An 18589-nucleotide genomic window follows, 5' to 3' on the forward strand; every position below is an offset into this window, starting at 1 on the left:
AAAGGAGACTATGAGGGAGTACATTGACCCATGATTGTCCACAGGTCTCATACAACCTTCTTCCTCCGCTGCAGACACTGGCCTTTTCTTTGTGGAAAAGAAAGACAAGAGCCTGCGACCCTGCATAGATTACCGTGGACTTAGTAACATCATGGTCGACAACCCTTATCCTCTGCCATTACTGACTTCTGCATTTGAACTACTTAAGGGTGCAAGGGTTTTTACTAAGTTGGATCTAAGGAATGCCTACCACCTTGTCAGAGTATGACAAGCATATGAGTGGAAGACTGCATTTAACATCCCCCACTGGTCATTGAGAGTATCTCGTAATGGCCTTCAGACTCACGAATGCACCTGCAGTCTTCCAAGCATTCATTAATGACGTGTTATGAGACCTAATTAATGTTTGTTGTGTATCTAAATAACATCCTAGTGTTTTCTCCTGACTTAGACTCTCACCAGCAGCACGTCAGGATGGTTCTCCAGTGCCTGCTCCAACCTCACCTTTATGTTAAGGCAGAGATGTGTGAATTTCATGTTAAGACTATTTCATTCCTAGGTTTCATCGTCTCTGAAGGAGTCATTCAGATGGACCCAGCCAAGGTCAGGGCCGTGGAGGAGTGCCCTACTCCTAACTCCTGCAGCCAGGTGCAGGTTCCTAGGTTTTGCTACTTTTTACAGAAAGTTTAATTTCGAAACTTCAGTATGGTGGCTGCACCTTTACATGCACTAACTAGCCTGGCTCCAAGAACACCAAGCCTGAAGCCTTATCCAGGCTACATGATCCAGATTCTTCCCCTGGAGAGCCCAAACCCAGACTTCCAGCCACCTGCCTGGTCAGAGCGGTCACCTGGACAGTAGAGAGCGAGATCAAACAAGCTCTCAGGGGTCAGCCAGTCCCTGCTGCTTGCCCCCCCAACTGTCTGTGTCCCACCTGAGCTCCGGGGTGAGTTCATCCATTGGGCACGTGTCCACCTTCACCCTGGAGTGAGTAGAACTATGTTTCTGCTCGGACAAAGAATCTGGTCGCCATCTGTTCGCAGTGACATTGTCGAATATGTGTCAGACTATCAAGTGTGTTGCAGAAACAAGTCTTCTCATAGACCCCCCGCTAGTTTCCTGCATCCTTTACCTGTACCTTATCGGCCTTGGTCACACGTCACCTTGGATTTTGTCACTGGACTTCCAAACTCCCATGGCAACAAGCCATTCTAACTGTTGTTGACTAACCTTCAGGTTAGCTCATTTTATTGCTCTTCCTAAGTTACTCTCTGCCAAACAGACAGTGGAACTTAGGATTGAACATATATTCAGACTGCATGGTTTCCCTAGAAACACTGACCGGGGTCCTCAGTTCATCTGACGTTTTTGGCAGGAGTTCTGCAAGTTATTGGGCGCTCAGGTAAGCCTATCCTCTGGTTACCACCCCCAGACCAGCATTCAAATGGAGTGAACCAACCAGGAGTTGGAGGTATTGGCCTCCCACAATCCTTCATCATGGAGCAACAAGCTGGGTTAGATTGTATAGACCCACAATACCCTGCCCTCTACCTCTACTGGGTTACCACCCTTCTTGTGTGCTTATGGTTACCAACCATCACTACTCCCTGCCCTGGAGAAAGGACCTTCCAAGGACCTTCCCATCCATGTTCAGTCCTGTAAGTTGGCTCCACGCTTTGTAGGCCCATTTGCTGTCAAGAAAGTTATTAACCCTGTGTCTCAGGCTCCCCAGGTCCCTCTAAGTACACCCTTCCTTCCATACGAGCAGAATCAAGCCTCACAGGTTCAGTCCCCAGATCCAGTACTGGGGGGGTACTGTCATGGTCCATGTTATGTGTGTGTAGCTTTAGTGTTTTTTCATGTTAATTTAGTTCTTTGTTTTCACTGGCCATTTCCTGTTTTATTTTGTAGCAGTATTAGTTCATGTCTGTTAGGTTCGTGTGTGTCTTGTTATCCCTGTGCAGTTCAGTTAATTAATTCCACCTGTAGTTTGCTGCACCCTAGTCTGTTCTCATGTCTAGTTGCCAGTTTGTCTGCTCCCTTGTGTTCAGCTTACCAGCCTTACCCTGACACGTGCCATGACTTTTGAATAAGAAATACTGAGAGGAAAAATGAATGGAGAGGTATATATGAAAAATTGCCATATCTTTGCAGAAATTAGTTCAGCCTCCAAGTCCAGACCATACCCAGCCCATAAAAGAACAGGCAGCAGGCACTAGCGCCATCTGTTTTCACTCCTGACATTCCATGTTAAAGGGCTCCCACCTGCTGTCAAAAACCTTTTTACAGTTGTGTTGTGACAATTAGGAACGAAGCTTCCCAAAATGACAGAAGGCACCTGTTTGTCAAAATTACACATGGGCACATTTGAGGCTGTGAACCCCAGACTGGGAGAGTGGCTCCATTAGAGTCCAGTAACAAAATCTGAACATCTATCCAAGAGAGTGCAGCCCTATACACACTCGAAATACTGTGCATGACCCTAAAGCTTTCAGGCCTCTGGTAGAGGAACTGAACTTGAAGGAGAAAAAGGCCACAAGGTAGTAGAAAGCTTGCAGCTGCTGCGTCACCTTGTGATCTTTTCTTGTGAAATGTAAATAGAGAGATTCTGGATTTCTTATTTTTCCAGTAAAATGTATAGCTAATGAATTATTTAAATAATTTACCTGTGGGTGATATGGAAAGCATTGAGAACAGGTAGTTCATTTGTGGTAGAGTTTTTATTTTAATTGTAGTGGTTTGGCCAGTGAGTGACAGAGATTGGACCTGAGTTTGAAACTGTCCTCTTTTTAACAGAGGAGTGTAATTGAGATTAAAAAGCTCTTGCTGACACCCTGGGGGAAATATTGATAACTAAGTATTCAGTGTTGCCTGTTTGGAGAGTAAGGGAGAAACTTAAGCTGCAGAATCACGTGTCCTCATATAATGGTTGATTATTCCAGTTTATTGTGTAATTAATGAATGTGTTAATAATATTGAAAGTTTCCTGTAGTGAGCTGCATGGTTCCGATAAATATAATAATAAAGCATCTGTGTAGAGACTAATTTTAGTCATTTTTCTTTCTGGTTGAAAGAAAAATGAGAGAAAGGAGGAGTATATGCAGGTTGCTGCAGTGACAGGGACAGACTGGGACAGACTGTAGGAGGCAGGGAATGTGTAAATTGATGTGAAAGTCAAATGATTGTGAAAGACAGTGGAAGGGAATGGGATAGAGCATGCTGTAATAGGTGCCAGCAAAGCCTTTTAACTCTCACACATATGCATATTAATATACACAAGTACACAAAGACTCACCCTACCACTATTGAGCATTGGTCGCAGGAATCAGTGAGTGGAAGTATTTGGAAACAGAGGGTGGCCAATGCACCAATCTATTTCACACTTCCCTCCATCTTGCCCAGTTTACCCCTTGATCTTCATCCCACACTGCTCTCCCTCCTCCTCCCCTTTTGTCTAACAAACAAGCAGAATGTGAGCGTCCATTTACTGAGAGGGATGACTGAGTGAATGCTCACTGACCAAGAGGAGGTTCTTCCTTTCTTGCTGTTAGGCGGACATGAGTTCTTGTAGTGCATATGCAGTAAATATGATTATCAATATTCCCCCAACCACGTTAATCATCGGAGACTCAATTATAAGGAATGTACGCTTTTTCTACGCCACTACTCACTGTTTCCCTGGAGCTACGGCCTCAGACATCTTGGCCATGCTTCCTGGATTACTGCCAACACTTCCGTCTTCCATCATTAGAATGATTGTTCATATTGGAACTTGTGACACGTCACTCCACCAGTCTGAACTAACTAAAAAGGATTTTCTCTCTCTCCTCCACCTCCTAAGCAACTGTGGTAAGACTATTTTCATGTCTGGTCCCATCCCCACGTTTGGAAGAGGCTCTGGCTGCTTCAGTAGAATCCTCAGTCTCAACACCTGGCTCAAGTCTGTCTCCCTGTCGTACAATCTCCAATTCATCGACAACTTCAACCTCTTCTGGAACCGACCTGCCTTCTTTGCAGGAGATAGTCTGCATCCTAACCGCCTGGGCTCCCATATACTTTCCACCAACATTCAACATGCAGTTCACTGTACCCCACACGCTAACACTGGACAACCTGTCCATTCTGTCCCACAAGCCTGACTATCTGACTCCATACTACCAATCCCCTCCATCTGGTCATCCTCCCAACCTCAGCCGAGTAAACCAGGTATACGCCTGATCAACCACTCTGTTCTAGCTAACATCCCCAGATACATGGACTCTACACCTTTCCATAACACTCATTTTGGGCTACTTAATGTTCGCTCCCTCTCTCAAAAAGCATCCCTCATCTTTGACATTATTCTAAAACACAATCTCGACATCCTGTGCTTAACTGAAACCTGGCAGCAGCCCTGTTCAACCTTAAATACAAAATATCCATCCACCCCACTGTCACCTTTCAGTCCTTTGAAGCTCTCATAGCACGTATTCACGGTCACACACCAACCTTCTTGGCCACTATCTACCGCCCACCAAAACCTAACCCGACCTTCCTTAATGAACTGTCTGACCTCTTAGCTAACCTCATCTCTCTGTCAGCCAACATAATTCTTCTTGGTGATTTTAACATCCACTTTGACAATCCCAACAACACCACAACAAAAGACTTCATTTCCTGTCTGGACAGCTTTGGGCTCCAACAATACATCACCTCCCCAACACATTCTCTAGGCCACACCCTCGACTTAGTCTGCTGCTCTGGCGTCACAGCTCAGTCATGTTCTACCCTCGACACCTCCTTCTCCGACCACAAACTAGTCTGCTTTAACTCCAAACTACCTATCTTCAAAACCCACCTCTCCCGCACCATCACCTTCCGTAACTTAAAGAACATCGACCTCCCCTCCTTCACTGCTGCTCTCAACAACCTTTCATGTACTAATTATACACCGTCCCTCTCCAACATGTTAACCAATTTCAACCATGAGCTACGAAATCTACTCGACACCTTCGCCCCACTCAAAACTAGATCTGTATCCTTTACGCACTCTGCTCCATGGTACACCCCCGAACTCCGCCTCCTCAAAACCCAAGCCCGTCGCCTTGAACGTCTCTTCTTGGTTTCCGCCATCTTCACAGTAATTCAATTCAATTCAATTCAATTTTATTTGTATAGCGCCAAATCACAATACAAATCATCTCAAGGCACTTTACAAAAACTAAAACTAAAAACCCAACAATTCCCTTATGAGCAAGCACTTGGCGACAGTGGAGAGGAAAAAACTCCCTTTAACGGAAGAAAAAAAAAACCTCCAGCAGAACCGGGCTCAGTTTGGGCGGCCATCTGCCTCGACCGGTTGGGGTGAGTGGATAGAGCAGAGAGAAAAGAACAGCAACAATAAACAACAAATAGACACTGCAAGTTGGTGGGGCCAGTAACTGCACATCAGCGATAAACAGCTCCAGGACCAGGGACACCTGCAGAAGGTACAGAGAGAGAGAGAGAGAGAGAGAGGGAGGGAGAGAGCACAAACTAGGGGAGAGAGAGAGCACAAGGTTAGTAACATTCAATGGTGGAATATACATGAGGTGGGAGAGAAGGGGGGGGGTTAGGGTAGGGGAGCTCAGTGCACCGATGGTCCTCGGGCAGTCTAGGCCTATAGCAGCATAACTAACTAAGGGATGGTTCAGGGTTGCCTGAAGCCAGCCCTAACTATATGCTTTGTCAAAGAGGAAGGTTTTAAGTCTAGCCTTAAAAGTACAGAGAGTGTCTGCCTCCTGAACCCAGGCTGAGAGCTGGTTCCACAGGAGAGGAGCTTGATAGCTAAAGGCTCTGCCTGCCATTCTGCTTTTGAGAACTCTGGGAACCACAAGTAGGCCTGCACTCTGAGAGCGAAGTGGTCTATTGGGATAATATGGTACTATGAGGTCTTTAAGGTATGAAGGAGCTTGATTATGAAGGGATTTGTATGTGAGAAGAAGGATTTTAAATTCTATTCTATATTTTACAGGGAGCCAATGAAGAGAAGCCAATATAGGAGAAATATGATCTCTCTTGCTAGTTCCTGTCAGGACTCTGGCTGCGGCATTCTGGATTAATTGGAGGCTTTTTATTAAGATATTAGGACATCCAGATAGTAATGAGTTACAGTAATCTAGCCTTGAGGAAACAAATGCATGGACTAGTTTTTCTGCATCATTTTGAGACAGGATGCTCCTAATTTTGGAAATGTTGCGCAGGTGAAAGAATGCAGTTCTAGAAATTTGTTTTATGTGTGAGTTAAAGGACATGTCCTGGTCAAAAATAACTCCAAGGTTTTTTACAGTAGTGCTGGAGGCCAGGGCTATGCCATCTAGAGTAGCTATAATTTTAGAAAAGTTATTTCTGAGATTTTTAGGCCCAAATATAATGACTTCTGTTTTCTCCGAGTTTAAAAGTAAAAAGTTACTGGTCATCCAGGCCTTTATGTCAGTTAGACAGGCTTGAAGTCTGGTTAACTGGTTTGTGTTAACAGGTTTAATAGATAGATATAACTGAGTGTCATCTGCATAGCAGTGGTAATTAATAGAGTGCTTCCTAATGACATATCCTAAAGGAAGCATGTACAGGGTGAACAGAATCGGTCCTAGCACGGAGCCTTGTAGAACTCCATAACTAACTTTTGTTCGTGTGGAAGGTTCATCATGGACATGAACAAACTGGAATCTGTCCGATAAATAGGATTGGAACCACTTTAACGCTGTTCCTCTGATACCAATCACATGCTCCAGTCTCTGTAATAAGATGTTGTGGTCAATGGTGTCGAATGCTGCACTAAGGTCTAGGAGGACAAGTATCGAAACAAGTCCATTATCTGAGGCTAAGAGAAGATCGTTGGTAACTTTCAACAGTGCTGTTTCTGTACTATGATGTGCTCTAAATCCTGATTGGAAATCTTCAAATAGTTCATTCCTGTGTAAGTGGTCTGATAGCTGCTTAGCAACAGCTTTTTCTAGGATTTTAGAAATAAATGGCAGGTTGGATATTGGTCTATAGTTAGCCAAGACTCCTGGATCAAGACTAGGCTTTTTGAGTAAAGGTTTGATTACTGCAGTCTTAAAGGCCTGTGGTACGTAGCCTGATACTAGAGATAAATTTACCAAGTCCAATAAAGATGAGTTCATTAATGGCAGGGTGCCTTTAAGCAGTCTAGTCGGGATGGGGTCCAAGAGACACGTTGATGATTTCGATGAAGCAACTACTGATGTAAATTCAGAGAGATCTATAGGAGAGAAGCAGTCTAAACATAACTGAGGTCCTACAGATGATTCAAGAGCTACTGTAGTAAAAGATTCATTTATTGCAGGTATAGGAAGCATCTGCTGAATTTTATCTCTAATAGTTGTGATTTTATTTGTAAAGAAACTCATAAATTCATCACTGCTGAGAGCTAAGGGAACACTGGGCTCAACGGAGCTGTGACTTTTTGTCAGCCTGGCTACAGTGCTGAAAAGAAACCTGGGATTGTTCTTATTTTCCTCTATTAGTGATGAATAGTATGCAGTTCTGGCTTTACGGAGAGCTTTTTTATATGTTAGTAGACTGTTTTTCCAGGCTAGAAAAATTTCCTCTAAGTTTGTGGAACGCCACTTCCTTTCCAGCCTTCGTGATGCCTGCTTTAAGGTACGAACATGTAAATTATACCATGGGGCTAGTCTTCTCTAATTCACTAACTTCTTTTTCAGAGGGGCTACAGAATCAAGCGTTTCACGCAGTGAGGTTACAGCGCTATCAACAACATGATCAATTTGGTAGGGAGTAGGATTAAGGCAGCTGCCCTCCACTATGTTTATACTTGGCATAGATGCAAATAAAGATGGAATCATTTTCTTAAATTTATTAACAGCGTTGTCGGATAAACATCTGCTGTAGTGGAATTTTCTTCCAGACGCTGCATGATCCATCATTTTAAATTCGAAAGTTATTAAAGAATGATCTGACAAAACAGGATTTGGGGGAAAAATTATTAGATGTTCAATTTCGATGCCATAGGTCAGAACAAGATCAAGGGTGTGATTAAAACAGTGGGTGGGTTTATTAACATTTTGAATGAAACCAATTGAATCTAATATAGAATTAAATGCAATGCTGAGGCTGTTATTTTCAACATCTACATGAATGTTAAAATCTCCCACTATAATGACTTTATCTGATCTAAGCACTAAATCAGACAGGAAGTCAGGGAATTCAGTTAAAAACTCTGAGTAAGGAACAGGTGGACGGTACAAAATGACAAGTAGAACTGGTTTTTGTGTTTTCCAGTTTGTATGTGAGAGACTAAGAGTGAGGCTCTCAAATGAGTTATAACTGTTCTGAGGATGAAAGTTTAATAATAAGTTTGACTGGAAGATTGCAGCTACTCCTCCACCTCGACCTGTGCTTCGAGGAACATGATAATTTTTATGACTGAGGGGGGTTGATTCATTCAGACTGACATATTCATCCTGCTGTAACCAGGTTTCAGTAAGATAAAGTAGGTCAATTTGGTGATCAGTTATAAAATCATTTACTAACAAAGATTTAGATGAAAGGGACCTAATATTTAATAGTCCACATTTGACAGTTCTGTTTTTCTGTTCAATAAGAGGAGTGGTCTTAATTTTTATTAAGTTTTTATGAATAACTCCTCTTCTGTTAACTTCTGATTTATTTGATTTATATGTTCGAGGGGCAGACACAGTCTCTATGTGGTTTGAGGGGGGCGGCGGCTCTAAGGAAACTGCAGAGAGGCGTTTTAGACTGAGTCTCTGCATCCCGGTCCCCACCATGGATTGTCAGGCTTTAGGTCGGCTAAGAAACTCGGCCAAATTCCTAGAGATGAGAGCTGCACCATTCAAAGTGGGATGGATGCCACCTCTCGCTATCAGACCGGGTTTTCCCCAGAAAGTGGCCCAATTGTCTATGAAGCCCACATCGTTTGCTGGACACCACCTAGACAGCCAGCGACGGAACGACGACATGCGGCTAAACATGTCATCGCTGGTCAGATTGGGGAGGGGTCCAGAGAAAACTACGGAGTCCGACATTATTTAGCAAAGTTACACACCGACTCAACATTAATTTTAGTGACCTCCGATTGTCGTAATCGGGTGTCATTGCTGCCGACGTGAATAATAATTTTCCCATATTTACGATTAGCCTTAGCCAGCAGCTTCAGATTTGACTCGATGTCGCCCGCTCTGGCCCCAGGAATACATTTGACTATGGTCGCTGGTGTCTCTAGCTTCACGTTCCTGACTATGGAATCGCCAATTATCAGAGTCGGTTTCTCAGCGGGTGTGTCGCTGAGCGGGGAACATCTATTAGAAACGTGAACAGGCAGGTGATGAGCCGTGGGCTTCTGCTTAGGAGTACGTTTCCGTCGGACCGTCGCCCAGGCTAATTCTCCGGACTGCTCCGGAGCTGCCCTTGGACCGCTAACAGACCCTGAGCTCGGTGGCTCCACACCAGCTAACGGGGCTAGGCTAGCTGGCTTTTGTTCGAAGGTGCGGAGCCGCGCTTCCAAATCAGTGATCCTCGCCTCCAAGGCTAACAGAACCTTACACTTAATACAGGTATCATTATCGCTAAAGGAGGCAGAGGAATAACTAAACATGTGGCACACCGAGCAAGAAAGAGAGAGAGAGGGAGAGGCCATGTTAGCTAAGCTAACTAGCTAGCTAAGCTAACCGTAGGCCAACGAGCGCTAAGTCAGGAAATAGCAACAAACACCGGTCAAAACAGAAAGGTACCCGACCAGCACCGGAATGCAGCAGCCAGTGAACCGTTCAAAGTCTAGCCGGTTCCCAGGTGTGCCAAACCACAGCTAGTCTGCCGCCAGTCTGCAGACGAACCACACAACACACACAACACGACACGCCTGCAAGACAAAAGTGATTCGCTTACCCCCAGAGACAATTACACTGACAAGATAGGTAAAAAGTGTTATTACTGCAGTACTGAAACTGCCCTGGTCAAAATCACCAACGACCTCCTAGTAGCCGCAGACTCTGGCCTTGTCTCCATCCTCATCCTCCTTGACCTAACTGCAGCTTTTGACACCATCTCGCACAATATTCTCCTCCATCGCCTTGCTTCCATCGGCATAGCCTGCTCGGTCCTCTCATGGTTCACCTCCTACCTCTCTGACCGCACCCAGTCCGTCCATCTCCAGAACTTCCTCTCCCAGCCCTCTACTGTCAGTTGTGGCGTGCCCCAGGGCTCTGTCCTGGGGCCCCTCCTCTTCATTATTTATCTCCTTCCTCTCGGACATATCTTTAGGCAACATAACATCAATTTCCACTGTTATGCAGATGACACCCAGCTCTACCTCTCTGCTACTCCATCTTCTACCCTCCCCCCTCCCTCCCTCCTTACCTGCTTACATAATATCAAATCCTGGTTCACCCATAACTTTTTGAAACTCAACCCCAACAAAACTGAAATTCTCCTCGTGGGCACCAAATCCACCCGTTCTAAAACCAGCACCTTCTCCATTCTAATTGACAACAATACTGTCCTCCCCTCCCCCCAAGTTAAAAGCCTGGGTGTCATCCTAGACGGTACTCTCTCCTTCACTCAGCATATCAATACCACTACCCGGTCGGCCTACTCCCATCTCCGTAACATAAACCGCATCCGTTCTTCACTCACCATCGATAGCACGGCCATACTCGTTAATGCCTTTGTCACCTCTCGTTTGGATTACTGTAACTCACTCCTCACTGGTCTACCTCTCAAATCACTTCATAAACTTCAACTTGTCCAGAACTCTGCTCCCCGAATCATCACCAGAACTCCATTCTCACATCATATTACCCCTGTCCTTAAACAACTTCACTGGCTCCCTGTGTCCTTCCGTATAAACTATAAAATCCTCCTTCTCACCTACAAAGCCCTCCACTCTATTGCCCCACCATACATCACTGATCTACTTCATATCTATTCTCCGCCTCGTACTCTCCGCTCCTCCAGTTCCACTCTCCTCTGCATTCCTACAGTGCGCCTGGCCACCATGGGCGCTAGATCCTTCAGCCACACTGCGTCCCGCCTTTGGAACATTCTCCCTCATCGCATCCGGTCGTCTCCGGACTTATCAACTTTTAAATCATCACTCAAAACATATCTGTTCCGTATAGCGTTTTCCACCTAACTCTCTTAACTTCTCAAAGCAGCCCATGATGTTCTACCACCCTCCGCCTATTTCATATTGTCTCATATTGTTTCATATTTGTTGTTCTGTCATCTGGGTTTCTGTGTTTCAATTTGCTTTTGCTGTACATCGCCCACTTCCTGGATGCTCTGCACTTTTGCCTTTACATTCTGGCCCTCTGTTTATGCATTGTTGTTATTGTTGTTTTAATGCACTCTATGTATTACATGCTGTATGCTTCCTTTTTCACTCTGTAAGGTGACCTTGAGAGTTTGAAAGGCGCCATGAAATAAAATGTATTATTATTATTATTATTATTATTAATAAAACCTCAACTTTGAGACCCTATATCCTATTTCAAAATATGCTAACAATGCAGCTTATTCTATCAAACTTTCAGAGCTCCTACAGAACACTCATTGTGCAACATACGTCACTGAAGAGGATATGAAACTTCTATTGGTTTTCAACCTGCTGCAGCCATTTGCTTTTCCTAGATCCCTTGATGACTTGAGCCTCTCTACAGTCTGTACATAGCTAAGTAATAAAATCAGGAGAGGAGAGGAGAATGGAGAGGGATAGGAGATGAGAAAAGAAAGAGGAGCTTAGAGAGGGGAAGAGAAGAGGAGATGAGAGGAGCTCAGTGCATGATGGGGAGTCCTCAGGCAATCTAGGTCTATAGCAGCATAACTAAGGGATAGTTCAGTGTCACCTGAGCCAGCCCTAACTATAAGCTTTGTCAAAAAGGAACGTTTTAAGTCTAACCTTAAAAGTAGAGAGGATCTCTCTATTGGGATGATATGAGGTCTTTGAAGTATGAAGGCGCTTGATCATGAAGGGCTTTATATGTGAGGAAAGGGATTTTAAATTCTAACATCACTGTTCAAGGTTCTGTAGTACATCAGTAAGTGAACACATCACTCTTCAAGGTGCAGTAATTTGCACATCAGGAAAACTTCAGAAACGTAAGAACATACAACAGTAAGTGAAGATGTCACCTTTCAAATGTACATTAGGGATACAACTCTGCTGATAGTCAGAGCTTGTATTTTAAGATCATTTCCATCCATCCATCTTCCTCGGCTTATCCAGGGCTGGGTTGCGGGGGCAGTAGCCTAAGCAGGGACTCCCAGACTTCCTTTTCCCTGGACACTTCCTCCAGCTCATTCGGGGGGGACACCAAGGTGTTCCCAGGCCAGCCGAGTGACATAGTCCCTCCAGCGAGACTCGGGGAAGACCCAGGACACGCTGGAGGGACTATGTCACTCGGCTGGCCTGGGAACACCTCCCCCAGGCATCTGGTACAGATGCCACCTCAGCTGGCTCCTCTACATGTGGAGCAGTTCTACTCCGAGCTCCTGCCGGGTGACCGAGCTCCTCACCCTATCTCTAAGGGAACGCCCAGCCACCCTGCGAAGGAAGCTCATTTCAGCGGCTTGTATCCGAGATCTTGTCCTTTCGATCATGACCCAAAGCTCATGAAATGGTTTTATGGCCATTTCAAACTAGTCATACAGGCTCAACACACAGGGTTACTAGGTGAGCAGCCTCTTATTTATGACAGTTATCAGATTCTAATAATAATAATAATGATTGATTCAACTGCTTCACTCTTAATATGTTACCTGGTTAAGGTAATTTTCTTCCTGTTGCAAAACGTGATGCTGTGTGGTTCTGTACATGTTGTTTAGAGATTAGCTCTAGTCTAGCTCACCTGCAATTAGATACTTTGTACAACAATCTAATTCTTAAATTGTAACCAATCCTATTTAAAGCTGCTGGCTAAGGCTAATCATAACTATAGTAATAATAATTATTCATGTTCGTGGCAATGACACTGATTACACCAATTGGCGGTCACTAAAATTGATGTTGTGTCAGTGCGCAACTTCACCAAAACAATGTCAGACTCTAGTTTTATGTGGACCCCTCCCCAATCTGACCAGTGATGACGTTTAGCCGCATGTCATCGTTCTGTCACTAGCTGTGTAGGTGGTGTTCAGGAAATGATGTGGGCTTCATAGACAATTGGGTAACTTTATGGGGAAAACCTGGTCTGATATCTGAACCTAATAACATTTAAGCCTACTCCTCTTGCTATAAAGAAAAACAGAACAGTCAAATGTGGATCAGATCTCTTTTGTCTACATCTCTGGTTAGTAAGTGATTTGATAAGTGATCACCAAATTGACTTACCCTGTCTTATTGAAACCTTCACAGCATTATGTCAGTCTAAAATGAATTAACCACCCTCAGACATATAAACTGTCATGTTTTCTGTAGCACAGGCTGAGGTGGAGGAGTAGCAGCAATTTTCTACTCAAACTTATTAAACTCTCACCCTAGGAACAGTTAGATTGAGAGCCTCAATCTTAGCCTCTAAAACACCAGTTCCACTAGTTATTGTGTACTGTCAACCTGTCCCTTTTTAACCAAATTTCCAGACTTCCTATCTGATCTAGTGCTTAGTTCAGATAAAGTCATTATAGTGGGAGATTAAACATTCATGTAGAAGTTGAAAATAATAGCCTCAATACTGCATTTAATTCATTATTAAATTCATTTGGTTTCTCTCAAAATGTAAATAAACCCACCCACATGCTTGATCTTGTTCTCACATATGGCATTGTTTCCCCAAAACCCTCTTTTGTTTGACCTTTCTTTAATAACGTTTGAAATTAAAATAATGGATCACGCAGATTTGGGAGAAAATTCCACTACAGCAAATGTTTGTACCTATTAGAGATAAGATTTATCCTTCCTGTAGCTGCAGTAGGTGAAGTTTCTACAACAGCAGCTCTTGAAACATCTGTAATCATTTGTTATGTTTAGACGTCTTCACTCCCATAGATCTCACTGAACTAACGTTAATAATTGCTTAATCTAAATCAGGGGTGGCTAACTCTAGTCCTCAAGGACCTGCTAGCTATCCCTGCTCTCTTAGACCCCATCCTGGCTAGACTGCTCAAAGACATCCTGCCATAATGCATGCTTTCTTATTAGACCTGTTAAGTTTATTTCTAGCAACAGGCTATGTGCCCCAGACTTGTAAGATTGCAGTAATAAAACCGTGACTCAAAAAGCCTAGGCTAGTGTGTTGCTAAGCAGCTACTGTATTTGATTACTTACATGGGAATGAACTACTTGAAGATCTTCAATAAGGATTAATGCTGCTTTCACATGCTGTCAGGAAGATGATATTTCTGAAGTCAGAACTACTTGTCGGAGCGAAATGAAGAATGGCAGATACACAGCTCATCCTTACCTATTCATTCAATTCAATTCAGTTCAATTCAATTTTATTTGTATAGCTCCACATCACAACACAATCATCATAAGGCACTTTACAAAAAACAAAAAAAAAAACAACAAATCGCTTATGAGCAAGCACTTGGCAACAGTGAAGAGGAAAAACTCCCTTTAACGGAAGAAAAAACCTCCAGCAGAACCGGGCTCAGTTTGGGCAGCCATCTGCCTCGACCAGTTGGGGTGAGTGGGTAGAGGAGAGAGAAAAGAACGGCAACAAAAAACAACAAAAAGACACTGCAGGTTGGTGGGGCCAGTAACTGTACATCAGCAATATACAGCTCCAGGACCGGGGACAGCTGCAGAAAGTACAGAGAGAGAGAGCGAAAGAGAGAGGGAGAGAGCACAAACTAGGCGAGAGAGAGAGCACAAAGTTAGTGACATTCAATGGTGGAATATACATGTGAGGGGGAAGGAGACGAAGAGATGGGAGAGGAAGGGAGGGGAGGGGAAGGGGAGCTCAGTGCACCGATGGTCCTCGGGCAGTCTAGACCTATAGCAGCATAACTACGGGATGGTTCAGGATTACCTGAAGCCAGCCCTAACTATACGATTTGTCAAGGAGGAAGGCTTTAAGTCTAGCCTTAAAAGTACAGAGAGTGTCTGCCTCCTGAACCCAGACTGGGAGCTGGTTCCACAGGAGAGGAGCTTGATAGCTAAAGGCTCTGCCTCCCATTCTGCTTTTGGAAACTCTGGGAACCACAAGTAGACCTGCACTCTCAGAGCGAAGTGGTCTATTGGGATAATATGGTACTATGAGGTCTTTAAGGTATGAAGGAGCTTGATCATGAAGGGATTTGTATGTGAGAAAAAGGATTTTAAATTCTATTCTGGATTTTACAGGGAGCCAATGAAGAGAAGCTAATATAGGAGAAATATGATCTCTCTTGCTAGTGCCTGTCAAGACTCTGCTGCAGCATTCTGGATTAACTGGAGGCTTTTTATGGAGATATTGGGACATCCAAATAGTAATGAGTTACAGTAGTCTAGCCTTGAGGTAACAAATGCATGGACTAGGTTTTCTGCGTCATTTTGAGACAGGATGTGCCTAATTTTGGCAATGTTGCGCAGGTGAAACAATGCAGTTCTAGAGATTTGTTTTATGTGTGAGTTAAAGGACAAAGATAACTCCAAGGTTTTTCACTAGTGCTGGAGGCCAGGGCTATGCCATCTAAAGTAGCTATAATTTAATTTAATTTAAAAGTTACTGGTCATCCAGGCCTTTATGTGAGTTAGACACGCTTGAAGTCTGGTTAACTGGTTTGTGTTAACAGGCTTTATAGCCTGTTACATCTGTTACCTGTTACAGGTAATTAATAGAGTACTTCCTAATAACACTACCTAAAGGAAGCATGTACAGGGTGAACAGAATCGGTCCGAGCACAGAGCCTTGTGGAGCCCCATAACTAACTTTTGTGCGTGAGGAAGGTTCATCATGGACATGAACAAACTGGAATCTGTCTGATAAATAGGATTGGAACCATTTTAATGCTGTTCCTCTGATACCAGTCACATTCTCCATTCTCTGTAATACGATGTTGTGGTCAATATTGTCCAATTGCGCACTAAAGCCTAGGAGGACAAGTATAGAAACAAGTCCATTATCTGAGGCTAAGTGAAGATTGTTGGTGACTTTTAACAGTGCTTTTTCTGTACTATGATGTGCTCTAAATCCTGATTGAAAATCTTCAAATAGTTCATTCCTGTGTAAGTGGTCTGATAGCTGCTTAGCAACAGCTTTTTCAAAAATTTCAGAAATAAATGGTAGGTTGGATATTGGTCTATAATCAGCCAAGACTTCTGGATCAAGACTAGGCTTTTTGAGTAAAGGTTTGATTACTGCAGTCTTAAAGGCCTGTGGTACATAGCCTGATACTAGAGATAAATTTAGTAAGTCTAATAAAGATGAGTTAATTAATGGCAGGGTGTCGGGATGGGGTCTAAGGAAAACACAAGAACATCATGTGGAAACAATTGCTGACATAAGTAGCTGTACGTAGTAAGGCTGATAAGTATAGCTTATTCATATTTAGAGTCAGTAGGGGTGAGAGGTGTGGGGGTTTTACACAGCATGGAACAGGTGGTAAAATATATGTTGGCCTACAGAATGCAGGTTTTTAGTGTTTTAGAGGCCTGTAAATAACTGCCAACAATTTGTTTTAGTGCTGGTAAAGGCCTGAAGGGAGAAGACACCTGAACAGACATGTGAGGTCTTTTCCAATATGAGTCCACATCTTTTTGGCAAGCTATATAACCCTGATTCTGGAAGAGAAAGACAGAGAATTCTGTAAGTCTTCTCTCCAGCCGCCCGTGATTAAACCTGAGATGATTCATCACACTTCTGTTTGCTTCTGAGAATTAGCAACTCTCAAACTTTGAAATTTCCACGACAGAGGCATATGCAGGCACTGGATAGATCACCAGTGCATCACATGACTGAGGCACAGACGTAACATTCACATTCATAACTACAGGCAATTTAGAGTCACAATCAACCTAACTTGCATTTATTTGGGCTGTCGGAGGAAGCCGAAGTACCCAGAGAAAACCCGTGCAAACACAGGGAGAAGATGCAAATTTTACACAGAAAGGACCCAGGTTGGCTAAGGTTTGAACCGCTTCCTTTTGGTGTGGTGCATTAAAAACAAAACAAAAAAAATAAAGTTTTGGGCCACACAAAACGCCTGAATCCAGACATACTCCCCGCCATTCCAATTCTATTCCTTGTTGTGTGTCTTTTTTGTTTTCCCTCATTCTGGTATAGTGCAAGATAAAAAGATGAAGAGATAAGATGCGTAGCCGGTGAAGGCCGATTGAGAAGGAGGCCAGCCAGGCGACGCAGACTGAGCCCTACACACCCCAGGCACCCACATGCAGTCTTTTTGAGGCCCAGTCCACAAAGTAATAAATGATAATAATAAAGTAAAAAGGTTTTACCTCCGTTGCCCTCCCTCCCTTAGAAAACATTTAAACTAAAGGAAATCATAAATGCGTGTGAATAAGAAAATCAAGTTAACCCAAAAATACAAAAACAAACAAACCAAAACAAACAAAAGCGTGACAGAAGAAAAAAAAATTGTATATTACGATGGATTATATCTTCAATGAAGGCTAACCAAGAGGGGTTTTCATCAGAGATGTGGGTGTGGAGTGCAGTAGTAGAAGGGGTGTTGAGGTTTTCCACTGAGATAAAATCTAGGAGTACATCTTTTAAGTAGGTAATGTGTATATTTTTCTTGTTTTCCCTTTCATGAGGATAGTTTTCTTGACGATAGAGACACAAGTAGTTGCTGAGTATGCGGGAGGCAGAGCTTTTAGTTATCAATCTCCTCTCCTGTGGAACCAACTCCCAGCCTGGGTTCAGGAGGCAGACACTCTCTGTACTTTTAAGGCTAGACTTAAAACCTTCCTCTTTGACAAAGTATATAGTTAGGGCTGGCCTCAGGCAACCCTGAACCATCCCGTAGTTATGCTGCTATAGGCCTAGACTGCCCGAGGACCATTGGTGGACTGAGCTCCCATACCCTAACCCTAACCCTCCCTTCCCCTCCCATCTCTTCCTCTTCTCCCACCTCACATGTATATTCCACCACTGAATGTCACTAACCTTGTGTTCTCTCTCTCCCCTAGTTTGTGCTCTCTCCCTCTCTGTTCTCTCTGTACCTTCTGCAGGTATCCCTGGTCCTGGAGCTGTATATTGCTGATGTGCAGTTACTGGCCCCACCAACCTGCAGTGTCTATTTGTTGTTTATTGTTGCCGTTCTTTTCTCTCTCCTCTATCCACTCACCCCAACCGGTCGAGGCAGATGGCCGCCCAAACTGAGCCCGGTTCTGCTGGAGGTTTTTTCTTCCGTTAAAGGGAGTTTTTCCTCTCCACTGTCGCCAAGTGCTTGCTCATAAGGGATTTGTTGGGTTTTTAGTTTTTGTAAAGTACCTTGAGATGATTTGTATTGTGATTTGGCACTATACAAATAAAATTGGATTGAATTGAATTAAATTGATTTTTTTCATAAAAACACATTGCAGAGAATTGGGGAGTTTAACATCATGACGATATGTCCAGATTGGACATAAATTGAACAGAGCAGCATGATTTTCTGGCAAAAAATAGAAGTCATGCTGCCAATTATT

At 43.5% G+C, this 18589-nt stretch overlaps 1 protein-coding gene across 1 annotated transcript in view; it reads left to right on the forward strand.

Moving 5' to 3' along the window:
• arhgap39 (Rho GTPase activating protein 39) overlaps positions 1-18589 on the forward strand; it is an 85868-nt gene that overhangs the window by 48515 nt on the left and 18764 nt on the right. The gene's annotated exons all lie outside the window — the stretch shown is intronic.

The sequence above is a fragment of the Mastacembelus armatus genome, chromosome 4 (assembly GCF_900324485.2).
Source record: "Mastacembelus armatus chromosome 4, fMasArm1.2, whole genome shotgun sequence".
NCBI classification, from domain to species: domain Eukaryota; kingdom Metazoa; phylum Chordata; class Actinopteri; order Synbranchiformes; family Mastacembelidae; genus Mastacembelus; species Mastacembelus armatus.